We start from the raw sequence: 25256 nt of genomic DNA on the forward strand, positions 1-25256 counted from the left end.
CGAAAGCTTGGTTAAAGAGATAGGTTTTAAGGAGCGTCTTGAAGGAGGAAAGAGAGGTAGAGAGATAAAGAGGTTTAGGCAGGGAGTTCCAGTGCGGGACCTACAGTCTGTGTCACAGGTCGGGCAGACAGTGGTTGAAGGAAAGGGTGGGTGGGGAGCCTGGGTTGATGCACGCTCCTTCCGCTGTCTATGCTTGGTTTCTGCATGCTCTCGGCTACAAGACTCGAGGTGCTTAGCGCCCTCCCAGATGCTCTTCCTCCACTTAAGGTTGTCTTGGGCCAGGGATTCCCGGGAATCGGTGGGAATGTTGCAGTTTATCAAGGAGGCTTTGAGGGTGTCGTTGAAGCGTTTTCTCTGCCCACCCGGGCTCCCTTGCCATGTCGAAGTCCCATGAAGAGCGCTTGCTTTGGGAGTCTTGTGTTGGGCATGGGGACGATGTGGCCCACCCAACGGAGCTGATCGAGCGTGGTCAATGCTTCGATGCTGGGGATTTTGGGCTGAGCGAGAACACTGATGTTGGTGCGTCTATCCTCCCAGGGGATTTTGCGGAGGCAGCGCTGGTGGTATTTCTCCAGCGTGTTGAGGTGTCTGCTGTATATAGTCCACATCTCAGCCATATAGGAGGGCGGGTATCACTACCGCCCTGTGGACCATAACCGTTGTTCTGGATTTGAACATTCTCTTCCTCAGGTGACAATGTCTGCTATTACAGACAGTAGGCACCTGAGGTATGGAAAATAGTCCACGTTGTCCAAGGCCTCGTCATGGATTTTGATAACCGGGGGGGGTGGGGGGCAGTGCTATGTGGCGGGGTCAGGTTGGTAGAGGACCTTTGTCTTACGGATGTTTAGCTAAAGGCCCATGCTCTCGTATGCCTCGGTGAAGGTGTTGATGATGGCTTGGAGTTCGGCCTCCGAGTGTGCGCAGATGCAAGCGTCATCTGCGTACTGTGTACGGTGATGGGACAACCTTGGATCTGGCCTGGAGGCGGCGGAGGTTGAACAGATTCCCATTTGCTGAGGGTGAGATGAAGAATTGCAGCAGGAAGATCGAAAAGAGCGTTGGTGCGATGATACAGCCTTGCTTGACCCCGGTCCGGACGTGGATTGGGTCTGTGGTGGATCCATTGGTCAGGATCACGACTTGCATGTCATCGTGGAGCAAACGGAGGATGGTGACAAACTTTTGGGGGGCAGCCGAAATGGAGGAGGACGCTCCATAATCCCTCATGGTTGACAGTGTCAAAGGCATTTGTGAGGTCAAAAAAGGCCATGTACAAGGGTTGGTGCTGTTCCCTGCATTTCTCTTGTAGTTGTTGCGCGGTGAAGATTATGTCCGTTGTACCCCTTAGTGGACATAATTCGCATTGCGACTCTTGGGAGGAGCTCTTCAGCCACAGGTAAAAGACAATTGAGGAGGATTCTTGTGATGACTTTCCCTGTGGCCGACAGCAGGGAGATTCTTCTGTAGTTACCGCAGTCGGACTTGTCCCCCTTTTTGAAGATGGTCACGATTACAGCGTCCCTGAGATCTCCCGGCATGCTCTCCTCTTTCCAGATAAGAGAAATGAGGTCATGTATTTGTGCCAATAGTGCTCCGCCATGCTTTAGTGCTTCGGCGGAACTTCCATCGGCTCCTGTTACCTTGTTATTCTTCAGCTGACTGATGGCCTTTTCTACCTCATGCTGGGCTGGGGTTGTGCTGAGATGGTGGCGGGTAACGTGCTGCAGGATGGAGTCGAAGACAGAGTCTCAGTTGAGGAGATCTTCAAAATGCTCCTTCCAACGGGCACTGACTGCCTCTCTGTCCTTGATAACTACAGTAATACACAGAGGTAAAGTAACTTTCTTAATTTCATAGTACTTGAAATAAATTTAGCAACTTTAATCTTCAAATAAATTCAGCCTTTCAGTTTGGAAGATGTAAAATTTGGGATCCCCAAATGCACTAGATTATAAGAAATACACATTCATAACTTCCTCTTCAAAACTGGAATCAAAAAAAAATTCCGATTGTTTTATATGTGGCTCTTTATGTTTCTATGGCTTCAGCCAAAGGCGTTATTCTCAAGAAGGTAAGCTGTTCACCATGGATGTACAGATAGACCTTTTCTCTTGCAAGTTTGGATAGTGCAGTTCTTTCCAAAGTACTGTAACGTGTATCTGCAGACATTTTATTTAAAGAGACGGGTCTTAAATTAATTTGAAGAGTCCCATTTTAACCAATTTATTTTCATATTTAATTTGTCTTTTCTAATCTTGCTTCACTTTAGCTGCAACAATGGGGCCAAGTTTCGGCCTGAGTTGCTCCTGTTTTTTTGGAGCATCTGGTTTAGAATGGAGTATCTTGGAAATTGCAATTCTTGGCATTTAGTTTGCTCCAGTTCTAGTCAGTTGGAACAGTTTCAGTTTGGAACAGATTTTTTTTTCCAAAAGGGGGCGTGTCCGGCCACTTACGCCCATTTTGAAAGTTTAGGCAGTGAAATCTTACTCCAAACTAACTTAGAATGGAGTAAGTGTAGATTTTTGTACGCTCAGAAAAACCTTGTCTACACTTAGAAAATCAGGCGTAGGTTACAAATCAGACATAGGGAATGGGGGGGTGGTGTTTAAAGGGAAGTTTACAAACATTAAACACTTCAGTTTTACAAATAAAGAGCCATCATCAATAATAAATGATAAATACATCAATAAATCAATCAAAAAAAAATTAATAAGAAATATAAAAAATGTAAAAATCAATAAATAAAACATTTTCTACTTACCGACTGCAGCACCGGAAGTCCTCCAACAGCATGCTGGGATGCCCCCCCGCCCCCCCCCCCCAAAGTGTGTCTCTGTCAGTGTCTCTATCTCTCTGTGTATGTCTCTCTCACAGCGAGGGGAGGGGGAGGAGGAGGGAGGGGGGGAGAGGGAGAGGGAGAGGGAGGCTGAACGGGCTGGGCCCAGCCGGGCCCAGCACCGGATTTACAGGTAGGTGGCCGGGGTTCGGGTCGGGGGTGGGGGGTGGGGGGGAGCGGGAGCGGGACCGGGAGTCGGGTCCGGTCCGGGGGCGGGGGGGTGAGGTTGGGTCCGGGAGCAGGGAGAGGTGCGGGGGTTGGATCAGGTCCGAGGGCGGTGGGGGGTCGGGTCCGGGAGCAGAGGTGGGAGTGGGAGTGGGGTCCAGTCCGGGGGCGGCGGGGGGGGGGGCGGGGAGGAGTGGGAGCAGGAGTCGAGTCAGGTCGGGTCCGGGGGGGGGGGGGGGGGTTGCGGGGGGTGGAGGTCGGGTCCGGGCGGGTTGGGGGGAGCGGGAGTCGAGTCGGGTCGGGTCCGGGGGGGCGGATCGGGTCGGGATGAAGCAAAAGCTGGGCGTGGGAGGTGCAGCCTGATCCACGCCGCCCCAGTAAGGCCATTCGGCCAGGGCTAGGGGCTGCATGCTTCGGGCCCCTCCCACACAGTTTTGGGCACCTGGAGCTACTGCACATGCGCGTCCACTGTAGCGCGCCTGTGCAGAGGTCTCGGCACTGTTTTCAGTGCAGGGACCTGGCTCCGCCCCCCCACAGCTCGTGCTGCACCGCGCCCAGCTCCAGAGGACCTGCAGGGAGCCGGAGAATTGGTAAGTATTTTTTAGGCGCACTTTCTGGCGCGAAAAACGGGCGTCCAGGTCGAGGCTGTGGCGTTCTAGGCGTGGCCCGAAACTTGGGCCCAATGTTTGGTCCTCAAAAATGTAAATTTTTATCACTTTTTTTTCTTCTACGGGTCACTTGTCAACATGCAGCAAGTGCAGTTGCATTTAGGGACAATTTAGGTCAAAGTCACGATGAATGTCACTTTGTCCAGGATTAGATATTGCTCTCAGCCCCTTGAAGTGACAAGTTGGAGCTGGTAACCATAATCATGTGTTTCAAAGACAGTCTGCATGGCTTACAGGGTCACTCTGACAAAGAAATCACATACTAATGAAAAGGTGTACATTTCAAACTCTACCTGCCTCAAAGCAGTTAAAACTTGCTGGTACAGAAAGTGCTTTGCAGTAGAAAGACAAAATGGTAAACTGGTTAAGTGATTTGGTTTTGGCAATAGTTCTGATACTTGTACATATATTAATTCATGCCATAACGTTAGTTCATGTCACAATGGTATAATCCCCTATGGTACTGAACATGAGGAGTCAAGACCAGGTGAAGCTGCGTGAGAGAATGGATAATTAAACCAAAGCATGTCGAAGTAATTCAGTCCAAGTTATACATTCTGGGCTGAATCTTTTAACTCCCAAAATTGGGTTGGTTGGGGTCGTGTCACAGGTTGAAATGCAAACTATTGTGTATGTACTTTAGTAATGACTCCACGAGGCAGGGTATGATACTTAAACTGTGCAGACCTGTAGTCCTTTATTTGCAGCCCCTGAGTGAGGACAACAAGCTGTGAGTTCCTTTTTATATTGGGTTACCTGCAATGTACAGGCAACCCTTAGGTCTCCAGCAGCAGCACCCTCTGGTGTACTGGCAAGGTGTGTACAGTGTAAGGGTACATTCAGTGTTGCATAACAGTGTTACAGACATCACACAGTGAACAGGCATGCATACACAACAATACTCCCCCCTGAGCATTTTTCATACCCTAGTTGTCATGACCGGGGGAGGTGATCAGTGGTGGGCTATGGGAGGTTGTGGTGAGGGTTGTGTGGTTGCCAGGTGTGACCCCTGTGCTTGAGGCTGGCCTCGTACGTTTCCCCTCCCTCACACACAGACCCAGTGGGTGTCACTGTTGTGGGATCCCTCGGGGAGGTAGCCACGGCAGCAGTGGGTGGTGTGTATACACTGTGATGTGCGTAGTTGTGGGGTGGTGGGCAGGGCCACAAGATTGGGTGGGCTCCTTGTCCACCAATAGGGATGAGGGTCAGGTCATCCCAGGGTTTGCCAGGGAAGTTGAAGGGTATTGGCCTCATGCTCCTGGTGTTGGCCCTGATGGCCATGGGCTGTAGGGCTGGTCTGGTGCAGGTTGCCATTGGTGGTGGCTGGACTGCCCATTGATCACTGTGTGTGTTTGTGTGTGTGTCCTGCAAGGGGCATCACATTCGTTCCAAAGGTCCAGGCTACATGGTCAGATAGCCTGCTGGACCTGGGGGTCTCCCACAGGAGGATTCCATTAGCATCAGCATGGTCCTTGTAGTACCCAATGTCCTTTGGCAGTGTCCGACCGGTATACATGACACCTTGGCTCTGATCACACATAGTCGAGCCTGCATTATACATTCTAGCATTTGCATCACTTTTGGGTGTCCTGGTTTCAACAGACATGGTAACATTAGGCATTTCACAATCTCTATCATTACTGTTAAGCATAATAAACTTGTTCTTAACCTTACTGACACCTGCATTCATATCATTAGTCACGTTAGTTAAACCAGCATCATAATTCATTGTTACATTGTATACATTTTCATACTTGCACCCTTTAATCGCATCTTTAGCTTTAAAGTCCGTGTACTCAAATAGTTGATACTTCCCCTTTAAATTTCTTTGGTTACCGGTCTCCTTTAAGGGAGCCTTCAAATCCGATTGGCCGCTCGGTGTCATATGATGTTCCTCCATGTTCACTGGTGGCATGGCGGCGAACATTTTGATTACAAGTGTTTCTCCTTGTGCTGCAGCCATTTCCTGGCTTTCCTGCAGGAGGGCTGTGGTGATCTTTTCTTCCACAGGGCCACTTCGTCCAATGTGGACCCGGTTCATCCAATTCCTGCCCAGCAGCGTGGGACCGTCGCCGGCTAAAATCCACAGGCGGAGTTTGTTCAACACACCGCCCTGGGAGACCTGGACGTCTACACTGCCAACGATTTGGATTTTACCTTTGGTATAGGTGAGCAGCTTTGCCTGGACAGGAGACAGTTTTGGTCAAGTGGCAGGATTCATCCAAATTTTTTCAAAGGTCATTTGGCTCATCACAGACTGGCTCGCCCCTGTGTCGCTCTCCATGGAGACTGGGACCCCATCGATGTCCACTTCCATCATCCACGGAGAACTTCCGGTGGAGCAGGCAAAGATTCCATACTCTTCTTCCAGGGTTTGAGCAGCTTCATCTTCATCTGTGTCGGAGCCCTGGTGATCAGCCAACTCATCAAAGACATGGGGAGTACAGCCTTTTCTGCACATTCTCTGAAGGTGCCCTTTCTCTTTGCAGCCTTTGCATGCATAGTCTTTGTAGCGGCACTGGTGGGCCCTGTGGTTTCCTCCACAGCGCCAGCACGGGGCCAACCGGCTTGCCCCATGTGGCGGACTCAGGGTTGCGGGACTCGGGGCAGCATTTCTGCCTTTAGAAGTATCCATGCGGTGCACTGCGCTCGCCGGTTTAGAGTCCTGGGTCAGTATTCACCTAGAGTCGCTGGCCGGAACCATGTCGGCCTGGCTCACTTGAATTGCTTTCTGCAGGGTGACCGTGATGTCAGCCGAGAGCAATTTGTGTAGGAGGCCTTCGTGGCCGATTCCGATGACAAATATGTCCCTTAGTGCTTCATTAAGGTGGTCATCAAAAATCACACGGTGCAGCTAGTCTTCTTAAGTGTGCAGCATACTTGGCAATTTCTTGGCCCTCAGGTCGCCGGTAAGTGTAGAACCGGTGCCTGGCTGTGAGGATGCTTTCTTTCGGTTTTAGTTGTTCCTGTATGATTGTTACGAGTTGCTCATAGCTCTTGGTGGTTGTCTTCTCCAGGGCTAGTAAGTCCCTGACGAGACCGTAGATGGTGGGCCCACAGCTGCTAAGCAGGATGGCCCTGCGTTTGTTCGGTAGTGTGGCCGGTGTGTCCCCATCCAGGTCGTTGGCTATAGAGAAGTGTTCCAATCTTTCCACAAAAGCGTCCCAATCTTCCCCCTCTGTAAATTGTTGAAAGTTGCTGAGGTTAGGCATGTTGAGCGTGTAGTTCGTGACCTCGTATTCCCGTCGCCAGTTATTGTGTATGTAGGCACCTTTAGTAATGACTCCACGAGGCAGGGTATGATACTTAAACTGTGTAGACCTGTAGTCCTTTATTTGCAGCTCCTGAGTGACGACAACAAGCTGGGAGTTCCCTTTTATACCGGGTTACCTGCCGTGTGCAGGCAACCCTTAGGTCTCCAGCAGCAGCACTCTCTGCTGTACAGGCAAGGTGCGTACAGTGTAAGGGTACATTCAGTTTTGCATAACAGTATTACAGACATCACACAATAAACAGGCATGCATATACAACACAAACAATCTGGAACAGGAACCGAATCCACCCACTTCCGGTATTAATAGAGGTGGGATGAGGAGCGGGTGACCAATCCACTGGTGGGAAGTGGGTTGGTCATTTAAATATTACAACGAGGCTGCGTGTCTTCATTTTTAGTCATTCTATTTTTGACCACAGACGGCCAGCTTTCCTGGGCCTCGGGGAACTCGGCAGCTGAAAGCAGGCGAGATGGGCTGAATCCATGAGGTAAATGCCTTTACAGCACTGCTTGTGGGCCAGGAGGAGCAGGAGGAGTGTTTCCTCCAGGCTCAACAAGCGATCCAGTAAATGCCTCCCTCACACGCGATCTGTCTTCTACTCGCAAACCCCTCCCCCACCCCCGCAATCGGGAACCTCAAAACCACCGTCCATCCCCCGCCCCCTGCAATCGAGCCCTGCCCCCCCCCCCCCCACAAGCGAGCCCCCCCCAAACCACCATTGAACCCCGCCGAGATCTGGACATCCCGCTATCCGGCCCCCTCCCCCTTTCCCCCGCAATTCGGACCCCACCCCCCCCATGATCTCCCTCACTCCCCCAATACACCTACCTGCTAGAATGGAATCATAGAATGGTTACAGCATAGAAGGAAGCCATCTCTGCAAGAGCACTTCAGCTAGTCCCACTCCCCTGCCCTTCCTCCATGGCCGTGCAAATTTATTTCCTTCAGGTACTTATCCAATTCCCTTTTGAAAGACATGATTGAATCTGCCTCCACCACCCTTTCAGGTAGTGCATTCCAGATCCTAACCACTCGCTGCGTAAAAAAGATTTTGGTTCTTCTGCCAATCACCTTAAATCTGTGTCCTGTAGTTCTCGATCCCTCCGCCAATGGGAACAGTTTCTCTCTACTCTATCTCGGCCCCTCATGATTTTGAGCACCGCTATCAAATCTCCTCTCAACCTTCCATGCTCCAAGGAGAACAACCCCAGCTTCTCCAGTCTATCCATCTAATTGAAGTCTCTCAGTCCTGAAACCATTCTTGTAAATCTTTTCTGTATCCTCTCTAAGGCCTTCACATCCTTCCTAAAGTGCGGTGCCCAGAATTGGACACAGTACTCCAGTTGAGGCCAAACCAGTGTTTTATAACTTCCTTGCTTTTGTACTCAATGCATTTTGTAATCTATACATTTATGAAGGCCAGGATCCCATATGCCTTTTTAACCACATTCTAAACCTGCCTTGCCACCTTCAATAATTTGTGCACATATACTCCCAGGTCTCTATGTTCATGCACCCACCTTAGGATTGTCCCCTTTAATTTATATTGCCTCTCCTTCCTACCAAAATGTATCACTTTACACTTTTCTGCATTAAATTTCACCTGCCTCGTGTCTGCCCATTCCACCAACCTGTCTTATGTCCTCTTGAAGTCTATCACTATCCTCCTCACTGTTCACAATACTTCCACATTTTGTATCATCTGCAAATTTTGAAATTGTGTCCTGTACACCCAAGTCTAAGTCGTTAATATATATCAAGAAACCCCTCTCGCAGGCTTCAGCCTTGTGAAGCAGGCTTTCTACCCAAAAGGCCTCCAGCATGTTAACCAGGCTGCCTGTGGGCAGAAACTCCACTTACAGGAGCCCTGCTGTTAAATTCTGCAGGACATTTAGCAAACCTATACTTCCGGGTTTCGCCTCCAATATAAAATCCAAGCCTTATTTTTGTATTACCATTTTAAATTCCTATGTTCATATTTGTAATGTAAATAGCCAATGCAAACTTGTCATGCTGTAGCTACACCCTGCTGCTAGTACTGACATGATAGCTTAATTATAGGGTAACATGTTTTAAAACTCTGCCAAGCTATCTAAATGGTACTGATCTAGCCTGGGAAATTAGTCACACTGTACTTGTTCAAACTGCACAATCAAATTCATTTCACATCACAGCTCTGGGAAAAGACATTGGCATATAAATTTGTTTCCGCCCATAAACGGGAGTGCAGGGAGCTACCTGTGCCTGAATGAATAGGCCCGCATCCACCCAATATTGGGCCTCCAGCCTCGTTATCATTGAACCAGCTACCAACAGACATTCAATGGGTGTCGGGAAGGAAGGTGGCGGTGGCCGGGACTGGGATCGGGATCGGGATTGGGACTGGGTGCGGTAGCAGTGGCCGGGATCAGGGGGTGGTGGCAGCGATCAAAGTCACATGCAAAGTCTTGTGGCGGGGGGGGGGGGGGGGGCAGGGTTGGCCGAGTGATGGCCGGCAGTAGCCTGCGGTTTCAATGTGGATAGTCTGCTGCTTCAGGCTCCACCTTCTGGTAAGTATTTTTTTTAACCAAACTTACCCTATTTGGCAGCAGCCTGCAACAATCCCTGTAAGGACTGCTGGTTAGGCCACATGTAGACCTGGTTTTCCTGAATGCATCCGGCACTAATGTGACTGCCTTAGGGCAAACCAATATTGCAGAGGGATTCTCATACAGGCTCTTATTTGTATATGCAAAGGGTCTAACGCCTGTTTCAGGTACGGGTGTGAACGCCTATTTTTTTGCGTATACCAATATGGCGGCTGGTGCATGTCTGGCTCGTAAGAAGTGCAGGCTTCCTGTCTGTTATATTGGAGGCTGATGATATCAGCACCATCAAATTTCTGGGTCACTAGCTCAAAGCTCAGGCTTTTGGAAAGGCACTAAAGGACATAAAAGACAATTCAATGGATACATTTAATAATGTTACTGTGAAACGAAAATTGCTACGCTTTCTTTAGTTAAACCATTATTTTACCTATTAGAAATTTTAGTTACTGAGAGAAAAAAAATGGCAAATAAAAACATTTCAGAAAAGTATTTTGATAATTGTGGAATTTCAGTGGCCATATTGCACAGTGATGAATTTACATAATAAATGAGAAAATTATTTATAAATGGAGAGTTGGCCCAAAACATATGACAAGAACATGGCAATAGGGAGTGGCACAGACAAAAAATGCATCCAGACATATTTTTAATATATTGTGGATATGGGTTGTACTGGGTACACACCATCATAACCCCCAGCAACCAAATTTTAATTTGATTCACTAAGTCTAAAGTTTTATTGTTAATTTGTGGGTTCTAGTATCCCTTTAATAAGGAGCACTCGACTTTATCGTTTAATTCAAAATAGCTGTAATAGGTACACATTCTCAGTACATGATTTCTGTTCTTTATTACATCATTTATATATTTCAGTATATAGTGAATATATTTCAATGGCATAGACACTTAAATAATGAATGTAATTACATTACATGATGGATGTGTCCTCAGATTTTGATCTATAGAAGCTTTTCATGAACCTTCATAATCTTTCAATTGGCAGTCAATATATGATTTTGAAGTGATAATTAATATGTACAGTGTTGTATTTTCATTCTATACTGTACAAATTCAGGTTTGTTGTAGATACCTTCTCAGCTGCAGTGGCAGAAGCTGCTCCTTTAAGCGGTCTGTGTGTCTCACTTTTATGGGAATTGCCACAAGACTACAATATCTACTTGTATAATAACATAACCTGAGGATGTAATAATATCACTCTTTTGCAATCTGGACTCAAAATACATGTCTTTCACATGTGTATCTCTTTAATCTCTCTGGCTACCGAGTTAACACTAGATGAGCAAAGTGTGGCTCCTTCTGCAGTAATGTAAAAGATACTGAAACACTGGTATGATGAGAGTTTCTTATTTCAATCTGTACAACTCATATTTGCGTCATGATACAAAATAAAGAACACGCAACACTACCCCACTTCAGTGAGTCGTCTTACTTAGCTTAAAGAAAGACTTGCATTTATATAGTGCCTTTCACAATCACCGGATGTCCCAAAGTGCTTTACAGCCAATTATGTACTTTTGAGGTGTAGTCACTGTTGTAATGTAGGAAACACAGCAGCCAATTTGCACACAGCAAGCTCCCACAAACAGCAATGTGATAATGACCAGATAATCTGATTTAGTGATGCTGATTGAAGGATAAATATTGGCCAGGACCCCAAGAATAACTCCCCTGCTTTTCGAAATAGTGTTATGGGATTTTTTTTACGTCCACCCGAGAGAGCAGACTCTTGGTTTAACATCCCATCCAAAAAATGGCACCTCCAACAGTGCAGCACCCCCTCAGCACTGGAGTGTCAGCCTAGATTTTTGTGCTCAAGTCTCTGGAGTGGGACTGGAACCCACAACTTTCTGACTCAGAGGCGAGTGTGCTATCCACTAAGTCACAGCTGACGTTCTTAAAAAGAATAATCCCTCAGCATCTTCTCCTACAGCCCAAGGCATAACCACTGTCCCTCCAGTCTTCTGTCTTTTGCAACTTGTTGCTGCATGCCTGTGCAGAATCCTGTTTCTGAAAGCCTGACTGCCTTCCTTGTTTCGCTGTTCTATTTTTAAAAGTTCTCACTTTGTGTCAAAAATTCTGTTGCTCCCACAGATTGACAGAGATTGAAATGCTTTTCAACACAATAGTGAGATATGTCTTTCCAAATAACTAGGCAAATTAACAAATTGCTTATTGTTTAGTCTCTGGGAGAAACAATTTTCCATGACAACAACAACAACTTGTATTTATATAGCACCTTCAACGTAGTAAAATGTCCCAAGGCGTTTCACAGGAGTGCTATAAGACAAAAATTTGGCACTGAGCCGCATAAGAAGAAATTATGGCAGATTGGTCAAAGAGGTATGTTTTAAGGAGCGTCTTGAAGGAGGAAAGAGAGGTAGAGAGGTGCAGAGGTTTAGGGAGGGAGATCCGGAGCTTAGAGCCCAGGCAGCTGAAAGCACGGCCACCGCTGGTTAAAATCAGAGATGCTCAAGAGGGCAGAATTTGAGAAGCGCAGATATCTCGGGGATTGTGAGGCTGAGGGACTTGACAGAGATAGGGAGGAGCGAGGCCATAGAGGGATTGGTAAATAAGGATGAGAATTTTGAAATCGAGGCATTGCTTAACTGGGAGCCAACGTAGGTTGGCGAGCACAGGGGTGATGGGTGAACGGGACTTGGTGCGAGTTAGGACACATTAGTCTTTTGTCTAGGTGCCCCTTTTTAAAAAAACTCGAATACGTAGTGCTTTTAAAAACGCAGTATTAAAAGTATGGAGCTGAATTTCTACAGGCGTTCTCCTGCTTATCCACCATTTTTCCAGGATTTCCACAGCTCTTCTAGTGATGTTACAGTGAATCAGAGGGAGAACCCATGTGGGTTTTACTTCCCACCCCCCCAACCCCTGTCCATGGAAAAATGTCAAAATAGCCTGCAACATGACATGAAAATATTTATTGCAATGCTGCACATGATTCTATGAAATCTTGTGACATTAAACAAACATTACATCACATTGGTAAGAATCCTGTGGCCGTGTTTGTAAAGAGTTGTGACTCTACAAGGATGTTTGCAATTTCTAAAATTTCGGCCAATATCATTTGCATTAAAATATAACTCAGTGCTTTCAGTCATAAGTTTCAGAAAGAAAAATTCTTTGCCAATCCCCCCCCCCCCCCCCCACCAAATCTGGAGTGTTTAGTTATTAATTATTTATATCTTTCTTCCCATGTGCTCGTTTCAGATTTATTCTCTTCAACACCTTCAGCTAAAATGGCTTGCAATTGTTTCACTTCTAAATCATCTATAAAGGATCATAAAATTTACAGCACAGAAGGAGGCCTTTCGGCCCATTGTGTCTGTAGCGGCCGAAAAAGAGCTACCCAGCCTAGTCCCACTTTCCAGCTCTTGGTCCGTAGCCTTACTGCTCTTCAAGTGCATGTCCAAGTACTTTTTAAATGTGATGAGTGTTTCTGTCTCTATCACCCTTTCAGCAGTGAGTTCCAGAACCCCACCACCCTCTGGGTGAAAAGATTTCTCCTCACATCCCCTCTAATCCTTCTACCAATTACTTTAAGTCTATAGCCCCTGGTTATTGAGCTCTTTACTAAGGGAAATATCCAGGCCCCTCATAATTTTATACACCTCAATTAAATCTCACCTTAGCCTCCTGTATATCAGCTGAAATTTAGAGACTATTTTGAAGATTCATTGGGGGCTTTATAATTCAAAGTCGGAGGACACATGCATCACAGAATGAAATCACATAGACTATTTAAGTGTCTATGCTACTGAAATACATTCACTGTATGGTGACAGATACACATTATATGGTGAAACACAGACTTTTATATACTGAGTGTGGACTTAATACTGCAGGAGGTTATATATTTAAAATATAGTGAGAAATATTATCCTGATAATAATGGTGGAAGTAAGGGAAAAAAATCTTTAAATCCCAACATCCCAAAGCATTTATATTCTACATTTCAAATAATGGGTTCTCCTTATTGGGAATCACATAGAACTTGGGATAAAACCACAAAGGAAGAGGCCTATATCATAGTTGCCAAGGTGACTCAGTAAGTTAAATGATTATTATAAGTAATCTGAGTTCTGAGCACAGTACTGAAAGCTCAGCTCCCGTTAGATAGCTCATTTACTTTATCAAAAGCAGTTTTGTAAGAATTAAGATTTGATTTCCATTCACAGATTGAAATTTTGTTTTGCATGTAGTTTATGTATAATCAAAAGTAAATGATGGAAACGTATGTATGTTATTGTATCCTGTGCTATACGATATAAAACATGTATTCGAATGACAGTTGTCCCTTCTACATCCACCTTTTTGGAGCTAAAAATATCTGAATAATCACTGGTTGACTGTGTGATGCACAATACTGAGTCATAGGCGAAATGTACCTCCACAACACTGGTTATGTACTGCCTTGTACAGTCAGTCCTCGGAGATCATTACTATATAAATAAATGTGGACACGGATGATTCATTCTGCATATCTATTTTGGTAACCAGAGAGGAAAAAATGCGTTTCTTATGAGATACATTTTTTTAGGGGCTTGGGGTGGAATTATTGACAAAATACATAAAATCTCACTGAGTGATTAAAATGTCATCCTTCTCAAAAAAAAGTGCTGGATGTGGTGATATTCCCCATCATGGGGATGGGGGATAATTGGACCAGAGCACACAGATGTAATTCAGTCCCCATTTTAAAGTCATACCTTCTGTACTTATTTTTATAAACTACTTTTATTGTATATTAGGACAGCATGACAACACATTTCATTATGCAGTGCAAATGTAATCTCTCCAGTTAATACATGCAAATTTTCAATATATTGGTCGATCTTCTGCGGTGTTGCACAAAGGAAGTCAAGACCAAGTGTAGTATTCAGGTAAAGTGGAGTTAAGGGGGATAATTGGACTAGAGCACACAGATGTAATTCAGTCCCCATTTTAAAGTCATACCTTCTGTACTTAGTTTTATAAACTACTTTGATTTGATGCTGTTATTTATAGTTTAAAAAAACTATGGCAATTGCAAAGCAGTAAAGTACAGTTGGTTGGAACATAGAGGGGGTTAAATTGGCTAACCCCCGAAAACTGGGGATCACGGTACACTATTAACCTGCACCCGTTCATTGCTTTGCAGGCAGCACATTAAATTTATGCTTCCTGCTGTTTAAATAATTGCTGCATGCAGCCAGTGCTCCTGCACTGATCATTGGCTCCACGATATTGCAAGTGGCTACTACTACTTAACCTGCATCTCTTAAAGGAGAGGTGCATTGTGGCTGCAAGAAGTGTGGGAGGTTTTCGAAAAGTGAATATGGGCTCTGATCAATGTCCCTGTTCGTTTTCTTTTGGGTGCGTGGCCCATTTAAAATACTGCCCGTTGCGTGGTTCTGCACATTAAAGTGCCGGCAAGCCAGCTGCGCCAGAGTTCCAGAGAACTACATGGCCGTTATAGGGAACAGTGGCTGTGATACCATGAAGAATGGCTGAATATGCGAGCGAGCGTGCACCAAGGTTTTCTGACAATGCACTGGAGGTTTTGGTGCAAGAAACGGAGAGAAGGAGACACATCCTGCATCCGCAAGGGGCAGGAGGCCCTCCAGACATATGCTCAGGAAGCATTGGGAAGAAGTAACAGCGGAGGTCAATGCCAGGAGTGTTACTTCAAGAGCATGGATGCAGTGCAGGAAGACGTTTAATGATCTGACAGAATTGTCAAGGTGAGTGAGTTCATCTTTAAATGGTATATCTTACCAACTGCACTACCAGCATCATCCACTGCTCAGGCACTACTCTCCCATCACCCAAATATCAACAATCTCTATCAATGAGTATTCAATCCTTCAAGTCATGTGCTTTACTTCACCCTCACACACTTAGAACACTTTTGCAAGCCTTGCACCCACAACCCACAGCTTACACACACTGGCAGCTATTTAACCATGACAGCCACATCAACCAAATATATTGCAGGGCACTCATTGACATACTTTGCTCTTTCTTGTAGGATATGGTGGCATATAGCAGGAGGCAGCAGGAAAGAACTGGAGGAGGACAAGCGAGTCTGCAAGGTTTAGCCCACGTGGAGGAGACAGCGCTGGACATCATGGGAAGGGGCTTCAATTAGGTTGTGGCCACTGGCAGGGCTGGAGGATTGATGATAAGGCTGAAGTAGCAGTAAGAGAGTTGCTCCCTATAGACCCTCAGCGGGTATAGCCTCCTGCTGAGAGCCCTTCTCCACCCCCCCCCCCCCATCTTCTAACAGCTTGTCAAGCTCTGCGTGGCCTCTCTTCATTCTCCCAGTCATGCCCAATTCCCAGAGGAAGCCCTACCAGGCCACCCATGTCTGGAAGCAACTAGTTTCAGCACAAGCCAGATCACTCCCTATAGACTAATAAAACCTTAGCCAAGTATAGGAAAGCTCCAAAAACACATACAATTGCACCAGCAGCCAGAAGAAATAATCCAGCAACTACCCTGTAAGTAGTTCATGATCCCTTTAAATAGTGCTTGTGAAGAGTCCTACATTCCATTTAACGTTATGTTCAGGTGTGCGAGGTTCAAACAACTCTTTTAGGGAGTACAAAACAAACATTAGATTGAGTGCCCCCCGATCTGGGGGACACTCCAGACACTTATAACTGCCCTCTTTTTTCCTTTTTTTTTGTTTTTTTGGGGCACTAAAATCAATTTTTTTTTTGCGAGGTTCAAACAAGGCATTGGCTGGAGTGCACAGCTGGAAAATGGCAGCACTAGCATCAAATCAGCATTGTGCTCTGATTTGCATCATGATCTGCCTGCTCTACATGCTGCCAGCAGTTATTACATGCTCGCGCACAGACTCCTTTACCAAGATGGCGTCCTGTGCATTTTGTGTTGTAACATCTTGGAACCCATTTTCAATGGGTGCTACACAGCTCAATTTAGTCCCCAGAGTTTCTCTATAGTGTTGGCTTGAAAAATTAGGAAATGTAAAACTGAGGCACTACAATGTCACCACTGGTGGGAGGAGGTAATTTTAGTGCAGCAAGGTACACGGGCAGTGCAATTATAAATGTGGACATAGGCATTTATAATGGGGAAAAATTGACACAAAAATGTGAAAAAAACATAACAATAGGAAGTAATGCTTTGTTGACAAGTAAGTATATTATGGATATAAAAACAGAGAATGCTGTAAATCTCAGTGCATTAGCAGCAGCTGTGGAGAGATAAACAATGTTAACATTTCAGATCGACTACCCTTCGTCAGAACTGTTGAATGTTTGAAAAGAGCACTTTCTTAAGCACTGAAAGGGGGAGGGGAAGACAGAACAAAAGGGAAGGTCTGTGATAGGATGGAAGGCAGGAGAGATTAGAGAGACAAAGGGATGATGGGCCGAATTGAAATGGTAATGACAGAAGTTAGAAAAAGGTTCATCTGAATAGGGTGTGTATGGTGGAGTAATGAACAGCTGCTATTAGAGAAAAAGAGAAGAAAAAAAACATAAAACATAAGATGTGGGTGGGGGCGGGGGGGAGGGGGGTGGAAAAGGAGCCAAAGATAGCCAGAGGTTATGCTCTGAAATTGTTGAACTCGATGTTGAGTTCAGAAGGCTGTAAAGTGCCGAAACAAAAGATGAGGTGCTGTTCCTCGAGCTTGCATTGAGCTTCATTGGAACAATGGAGGAGTCAGAGGACGGAGCTATCAGAGTGGGAGTAGAGTGGAGAATTAAAGTGACAGGCGACCGGAAGCTCTGAATCACACTTACAAACTGAGCGGAGGTATTCAGCAAAGTGGTCACCCAATCTACGCTTGGTCTCCCCAATGTAGAGGCGATATATTGTATAATATAGATATGACTCATTGTTAAATACATACATGTCATTGTGTCCCTTTGACCACTACTCATAGCAAAATTATAAACATGCTCCATCAACATGCATTTAAGATTTTACTACAAATCGCACAGAGGGAATTTTCTCATATAGCACATGCATTTCAGTGTATTTCACTCTAAATAATCAACTATAAGGATCCCCCAGTGAGTTTCAATGAAAGGCACATCAACAATCTCAAACAGTACATTGATTGTACCTTTCCTGATGTCACAAGTGAGATTCTTTTCAAGTCTGTCACGACGTTTATACAAAATGTTTGCCAATAACAAAATAAACTCAGGAATTTCCACTAACTAATGCTGATGAAGGAGATAACCCAAGGTTGTATGACATCATTACTCTTATTTATAGCTTTAAAAGTGTCCGTTGAAACTAACCCATTGATTTTGATAGATGTGTGGTATGAATTTAATTGTTCTATGTGTTTGGGGACCATGTCCATCAAATAGCGTTTTCTTCCTTAGAGAAGCTGACCGCTTACTGGCATGGAAACATCCTTCTGACATTTGCTATCTTCCAAATCTGTTGCAATCACTTATAGTTGGCTTGTTTCCATGTCTTAAAATACCAGACATGTGAATATCACAATGGGAGATCTGTCAAATTGCAACAACAACAAAAAATCTGCAACTTTAAAAATCAGATTCTAGCCCAATTCTTGAAGTTGAAAACAAAACGAACCAGTCCAACTGATTGAACTGTTACAAAGCAAAAGACAGAAGATGTTGTACTACTGTGCTTTAACAAGTGTAAAACTGCAACTCACAGTGAGAGTTGTGAGTGAATTATGAAGATTATCTGTGGGGATGACAGAACACTAGGAATATTCTCTTGCTAATTCTATTTTCTGAGCATTATGTTCCAGTTTCAATTAATTTGAGAATGCAAGCACTCAGAACGGGCAGATAAGCGATTCCAAACTTAGAATGTAGCTATGAAGCAGGCAGTGACTTACGTGTTTTATTATGTATAATGAAGATTAGTATTCTACCATGCCAGATCTTGCTATTTTTACAATCTACCGTGATGATCATGATTTTGCTCTCTGATAGTGGCATTTATAAAAAAAAGTCATGCTACTTCTACACAAAATCTGCAGGGTAAGAACTTCTACACAAAATCTGCAGGGCAAGAACATTGAGCTTGTAAGGCAGGATTTTTAAGTGGATTGGCAAATTGGTGATTCATTGCCACTGATCCTGTTGGATGGGTTTTTTGCAATGAGATGAATTACAAGCTACTCTATTTCAGTGGCATTGGTTAAGGGACAAATGTTGGTTAGGATATTGGGTGAAGCTCTTCAAAAAAAATGTCACAGTATCTTTAATGTCCACCCGAACAGGCACATAGGGTCTTGGTTTAACATCTCATCCAAATAACAACAAAGCTATATTTCCTCAATATGGCACCGAAGTGTCAATTTAGATTATGCACTGAAGTCCTGGAGTTTTGTAAATGAGGATCAGGAAACATCTTCTCCATTTTAAACTTTATACATAAACATTCAAGCAATAGATCACCAATTGAACTACTAAAGGGCAGAACTCTCTAAAGTAATCCTGCCAATAATTTTGCAGTATTTGTTCTTCTATTTAAATGTGCAATTAAAGAATATTTAAATTAGGATTTAATAACTCATCTTTCTAAGATAAATACTTTTTCACAAAGTTGTCATATATTCTGCTACTTGTAAAAGTGATGTGATTTTAAAATTAATGGAATTCATACCATTGATTACAATGTAATCATAGAAGACCTGTGGGAATGGTAAACAATTTCTAACATTTACAAACGAGCAAAAATGGTGAACGGTACTGTGACTCAGGATGTTGGGCTTTCTCTGAATGTCCCCAATCCTTCATTAATGCCATTCTCCAATTATTACAACAGCATTCAGGATGACTTGGCCCTTACCCGATTTTCTAATCATTCCAGTGTCAAAATGCCTGGGCTCAGTTCAACTTCTCCCCATTGATTTATAGTTCTCATCATTTAGGGAATTGCTGGTGTAAACCCATATTTTGTGAATCTGCAGCACAGAGTTCCAGTGTGCATTGACATTTTGCCATTCTTCTCTATCCCATTCAAGATATGCTTCCCACCATTTTAATCTCTATATATCTTGTACACTAACAGACTACACTATTGGCTGAGCAAGATGAAAGAAAAAAGAAAGATGTGCATTTATATAATGCCTTTTACGATCTCAGGACATCCCAAAGCACTATACAGCCAATGAAGTACTTTTGAAGCGTAGTCATTATTGTAATGTAGGAAACATGGCAGCCAATTTGCGCATAGCAAGCTTCCACAAACAGCAATGTGTAGGATCTGTTCCTCCACCACAACGGTAAAAATTGGACGATTGAATATAAAAACTCAGAACTGCATCACAGCTTGCAAAAAGAGCTGGGCAAGAAATGGTTAATTCTTATATTGCAGCCAAACCATCAGACATCATGAAGGACTATGATACAAGATATCTGTCAATGACCTAAATCACCAGACAATGGCAGTGGAAGAGAGACATTCACATCTTCAATGATTTCCTGTCTGAAAAGATACAGGAACATTCATATATTTATTTACCTTAAGGGGTTACATGGTTTAAAAAATGTACCCTGGACTGTGGCTCCAGAAAAGCTGGTATCAGGGTGGGCCTAGACAATGGACCAGACCCTGAGCCATTTGGATATGAATGCTACTAGAAACCAACAATTAATTCACCTTGGGAAGGTTATTTTGTAAAGGACCTCACCCTAGACAGGCAGGGGCCAAGGTAATCATGGACAATGACTCTAGATGAGGAACAATTAGACATCAAGAGTTCACATTTGATGCAGCCATTGTGTTAAACCTGTTTCAAGATTGCAAGCTGGTTTTTGGTATAAAGAAGACCCATTTTCGAAGCCAAAGGACTCAGCAGTACAAAAGTAGTACAGGAACAGCAACAGAAGCCAGCCAGTCTTCAGGACACAAACTGCACCAAGGAAAGGGCCGACAGTCAACCTCAGAAGACAGCCGAGAAATTGGTGATTGTATGTTGTTCCAGCCAAATCATAGAAGGGTTTTGTGTTTGGGTCTGGGTAACTTTATATGTAGCAGTCAAATCGCGAACGAGTGGAACTTTGTCAAGGTGTGCCAATGCAAATGATCTTTTCGTAGGGGTTTGTATTCTGGGTTTGTTAGTCCCACATAAATCGTAGTGAATTATACTAAGGAGGTAGTTGTGTGTATGTTCAATAAAACCAATGAATCTTGGTTGAGCCAAAACCCTGTGCCGTGTGTAATTTTGTTCTTATAAATCCTGATGTCAAAAAACCATGTAACGGGGGACTAGGCATTTAGTGGTCAGATAATCTGTATTTGTGATGTTGATTGACGGATAAATATTGGCCAGGATGCTGGGGATAACTCCCCTGCTCTTCTTCAAAATAGTGGCTGTGGGATCTTTTACATTCACTTGAGATGGGGCTTCAGTTTAACGTCTCATCCGAAAGACGGCATTCAAGTGACATGCCCCAAGGGCCTTTCACTGCTGAACTAAATCTGGTTACGGGGATGTGGTGTACAGCATGCTGAAATATCTCACCCTCCAATATTTATCTCCCTTCCAGCAGCAAAGCTCTGTGCAATCCAAGACAAAGAGCCACCTCATGAATTGTGGATACAGACAAAGAACCATCATTGTGTGGCACAGTGCTCTGGTGTATCAGTATATTGTGCCACCTGATATTGAATTAAACTATCAGGCGACAGCTATACAATGAACTACAGTTAACTTTTACATTCTAGCAACTCATAAATCACTATTAATTCCAGAATAACTACTTGTGAGATTTTGACGTCACGTCTGTTTGTTATAGCAGAATACATTCTCTACTTACTTTGATCTAGTTCACTCAGTCTGCAACTAAGAGTCTCCTCATATTAGATTGTGCCAACACTGATCAGATTACATCTTTGGGGAATCTTACATATCTGCAGTATCAACATCTTCATCAGAAGATTACAGTAAAAACAATTATTTTAATGTAATACTATTTTATATTTCCCACTAATTACATGATTTAGACACCAGCACATGCTATTCATTTTTCATTCTGATCAGTATTTATTAAGCAATTGTCACTTCCCAACACAGGCATCCTCCAAGACCAACGCAAAAAGAACGAACTTGCATTTACATAGTACTTTTCACGGCCTCAGGACACCTCATGAATTGTGGATAACCAGGCACTTCACAGCCAATGAAGTACTTTTGAAATGCAGGCACTGTTGTAATGTAGGACATCAGCTTCTTTATGCTTGATCTTCCCTCCCTTTCTCTCTCCTCTCTTGCTCTGTATTATTCCACATTCTTTCCTCACACGCATGCTGTTATATGAATTTGCCATTTATTATATTTTACTGACTTGTGAGTTACAATTATACTGTGTTATACCATCATTACTACATAACAGACATTAATTCTGAGAATTTGCAGCATACAGCTGAATGGTTACCAATGAAACAGTAAATTGAACTGAAGAATATGGAAACATTAATAACAAATAAATATCTTTTAAGTATTTAATTCATAGTTCAATACTGACCACAGCCACTAAAGAACAGAGCAAATAAACTACAAGGTAATTGTAGCAATTAATATACGATCACTTCTGATATTAGAATTGTGCTTCTGACCTCTGATTTTCATTCTTTCTCTCTGTTGGTTGAAGCCTGATCTCAGCTTGTATCCAGTGCTGAGATCAAGAACATACTGCTGGTGGCACTTTGGAAAACACATCTAACCTCGCCTGGTAAAGCATGCTGGCATAGCAACCTGCCAGGTCACTGTGACATGACGATATACAATTTGAAATGTTGTTCGTTGAAGGAATATTTACAAGAATACATTTTGGAAACTTTAAACTAAAGATAAAATTAGCAATTAACGATTAATAACAACTTGCATTTAAATGGCATCTTTAACGTAGGAACAAGTCCCAAGGCGCTTCAAAGGAGCATAATCAAACAAATATGAGGCCAAGCCAAAGAAGGAGCTATTAGGATGGGTGACCAAAAGCTTGGTCAGGGAGCTAGGTTTTAAGGAAGGTCTTTAAGCAAAGAGAGAGGTGGAGAAATGGAGAGATTTGGGGAAGGAAATCTAGAGTTAATGGCCTAGATGGCTGAAGGCATGGCTGCCAATGGTAGTGCGAAGTGAGTAGAGGATGTACAAAAGACCAAAGTTGAAAAAAAGCACAGTTATTGGAGTGTTGTAGGGCTGGAAAAGGTTACAGAGATAGGGAGGGCCAGCGCCATGGAGGGATTTGAACACAAGGACTGGAAGCCAATGCAGGTCAGCGAGCACAGCAGTGATGGATGAGCAGGACTTATGGGCAGCAGAGATTTAGATGAGCTCAAATTTATGGAGGGTGGAAGATGGGAGGCCGTCCATTGGAATAGTCGAGTTTGAAGGTAACAAAACCATGGATGAGGGTTTCAGCAGCAGATATGCTGATGCAGGGGTGAAGATGGATGACATTACGAAGGTTGCCTTTGTGATGGAGAAGATATGGAGTCAGAAGCTCATCTCAGGGTTTAATAGGATGGTCAGGTTGCAAAACAGGCTGATTCAGTCTGAGATTGTGGCCAGGGAGGGAGATGGAATCAGTGGCAAGGGAACAGAATTTGTGCAGGGGATGAAGACAATGTCTTCCATCTTGTTTAATTATGGCAACTGTGGCTCATCCAGGACTGGATGTCGGGCAAGCAGTCTGACAACACAGAGGCCGTGTAGGGGTCAAGAGGGGTTGTGGTGAGGTAGAGTTGGGTGTTGCCAGCGTACATATGGAACCTGATGTTGTGCATTTGGATGATGTTGCCAAGGGGCAGCATGTAGATGAGAAATAGGAAGGGGCCAAGAATAGATCCTTGGGGGACTCCAGAAGTAACAGTGCAGGGGTGGGAAGGGAAGCCATTGCAGGAGATTTTATGGCTATGACTGGATAGGAAAGAGTGGAACCAGGCAAGGGCAGTCCCATTCGGCTGGACAATGAGGAGAAACGTTGGGGGATAATGGCATGATCAACTGTGTCAAAGGCTGCAAAGAGGTCGAGATGCCTGAGGCGGGATAGTCACAATGAGTATTTTAAAGGAGAGGTGAGAGGAGTAGAAGAAGGTATGGTGCTCAAAGAAGGAGAAGGTGCCAGAGTAGAGGGACAGACCAAGGTGAGGTTTGATGATAAGGGTTGCACCACCATCATGGCAGTGGTTTTGGTGGGGCAGATGGTGTAAAGTATAACTAGCTAGGGAGGCTTCAATAAGAGGCAAGGTGTCATCACCTGTGAGCCAAGTTCCTGTCAAGGCCATGATGTCAATGCAATCATCCACAATAAGATTGTGGATGGCACAGGCCTTGTTCGCAAGTATAAGAACATTCTGGACTGAGATGTGGAGAGGGGCAGTGATTATTGATCTGCTGGCAGAGTCCATGGGATCAGCGGTGGGGGGGGTGAGTAGGACAGACGGAGATTGGCAAGATTAGTCCTCAGCAAGTGTGCTGGGTGGGAATGTTGGGCGAGAGAGGAGGATGGGGCACTTGGGTTGTTGCACGTAAGGAGGTTGCGATGAGTGCCTTGAAGGGCCCTTAGGAGAATGCAGAATAAGGCACAGAGGGAAGTGGGCTTATCAAGGAGGGAGTGAAGCCTGGGACAGCAGCACAAGAGTAGAAAGGTAGAGGAATAGTGAAGGGTTGGAGTAGGGATTTGGGTTTGGCAAATAATCCGAGGGTAGAAATGAAAGGAGACAGGACTGGGAACCGGGAAGGAGAGGAGACAGACATGCAAGGCCCAAGAGGAATGAAGAGAAGAGAAAGACATGGAAGATATAAATATTAGGCTCAGGTCCAGAGAGGCAGCCAAAATGTACACATGAATGGACACAGGGAAAATTCAGTTATATAGGCATTGCAAAGATTTGAATAGATACGTCCTGGTTGCAAACGGAGAATAGGAAGGCAACAAGTAAGGCCCCCCCCCAAAAGATCACCGTAACATAATCAGTTAGCTTTAAAAAGGCCAACAGCAAAGCTATATGGTGATGTTGACCTATATAATCCATACGTTTCCTAGATTGACACAATTCGCTGAAGCACATTTTGCTGACTTGAGACCACTACCAACAGGACTTTGGATCTTGCGGAGGTCAGTTGCCTACAAAACTGACCAGATTGGGTATCTTGTTTGATTATACAACTGATGACGACATTCAAGCATTCAGGAAAAACATTTAAAACAAATGTCTGCTAGTTATAGAGATTTTTTCAACAGTCACTTTCCCAGTTTAAATTTGGTAAGATAATCATACTTCCTTGAGAAAGAGTAAGTTTATGATAGTTACAGTCCCCGCCTTCTCTACACACACACACACACACGCGGAAAATGTTATTCTCTATGTGAAATAGAACAAATTTGCACAAAGACACAAAAAAATAAGTAATTTCCTTTACTCTAACTGCCTTGTCCCTTTGACAAAATTGTTTTAAGTCAGCAATAATTTGCTGGATTTGCAGACTCCAGTTTCACATCGCAACACTTCCAGAAATAGTAACAGACTCCAGGGGCAATAAAAATTTAAAAAGAGTAATAAGCCTGTTAACCAATAAATTAATACACCAAAGGCAACTAAAGACATCATCGAAAGAGACTCACATACTGTCTGAAGTAAGGCTGTTGTGTATAAAAGTCCCAATTTTGTGCAGTGCTGAGATCTCTGGCTGCCCCTCTTGTCTTCTCTGTCTCTGTCTGAGATTGATAAGACG

At 44.1% G+C, this 25256-nt stretch overlaps 1 protein-coding gene across 1 annotated transcript in view; it reads right to left on the bottom strand.

Annotated features, from left to right (window-relative positions):
* LOC139228606 (glutamic acid-rich protein) overlaps positions 1–25256 on the bottom strand; it is a 48524-nt gene extending 23268 nt beyond the window's left edge. Inside the window, exon 1 of the mRNA XM_070859782.1 lies at positions 25151–25256. The gene's annotated coding sequence lies outside the window, so the exon portion shown is untranslated. The remainder of the gene's footprint in view (positions 1–25150) is intronic.

Source organism: Pristiophorus japonicus, chromosome 18, assembly GCF_044704955.1.
Source record: "Pristiophorus japonicus isolate sPriJap1 chromosome 18, sPriJap1.hap1, whole genome shotgun sequence".
NCBI classification, from domain to species: Eukaryota; Metazoa; Chordata; class Chondrichthyes; family Pristiophoridae; genus Pristiophorus; species Pristiophorus japonicus.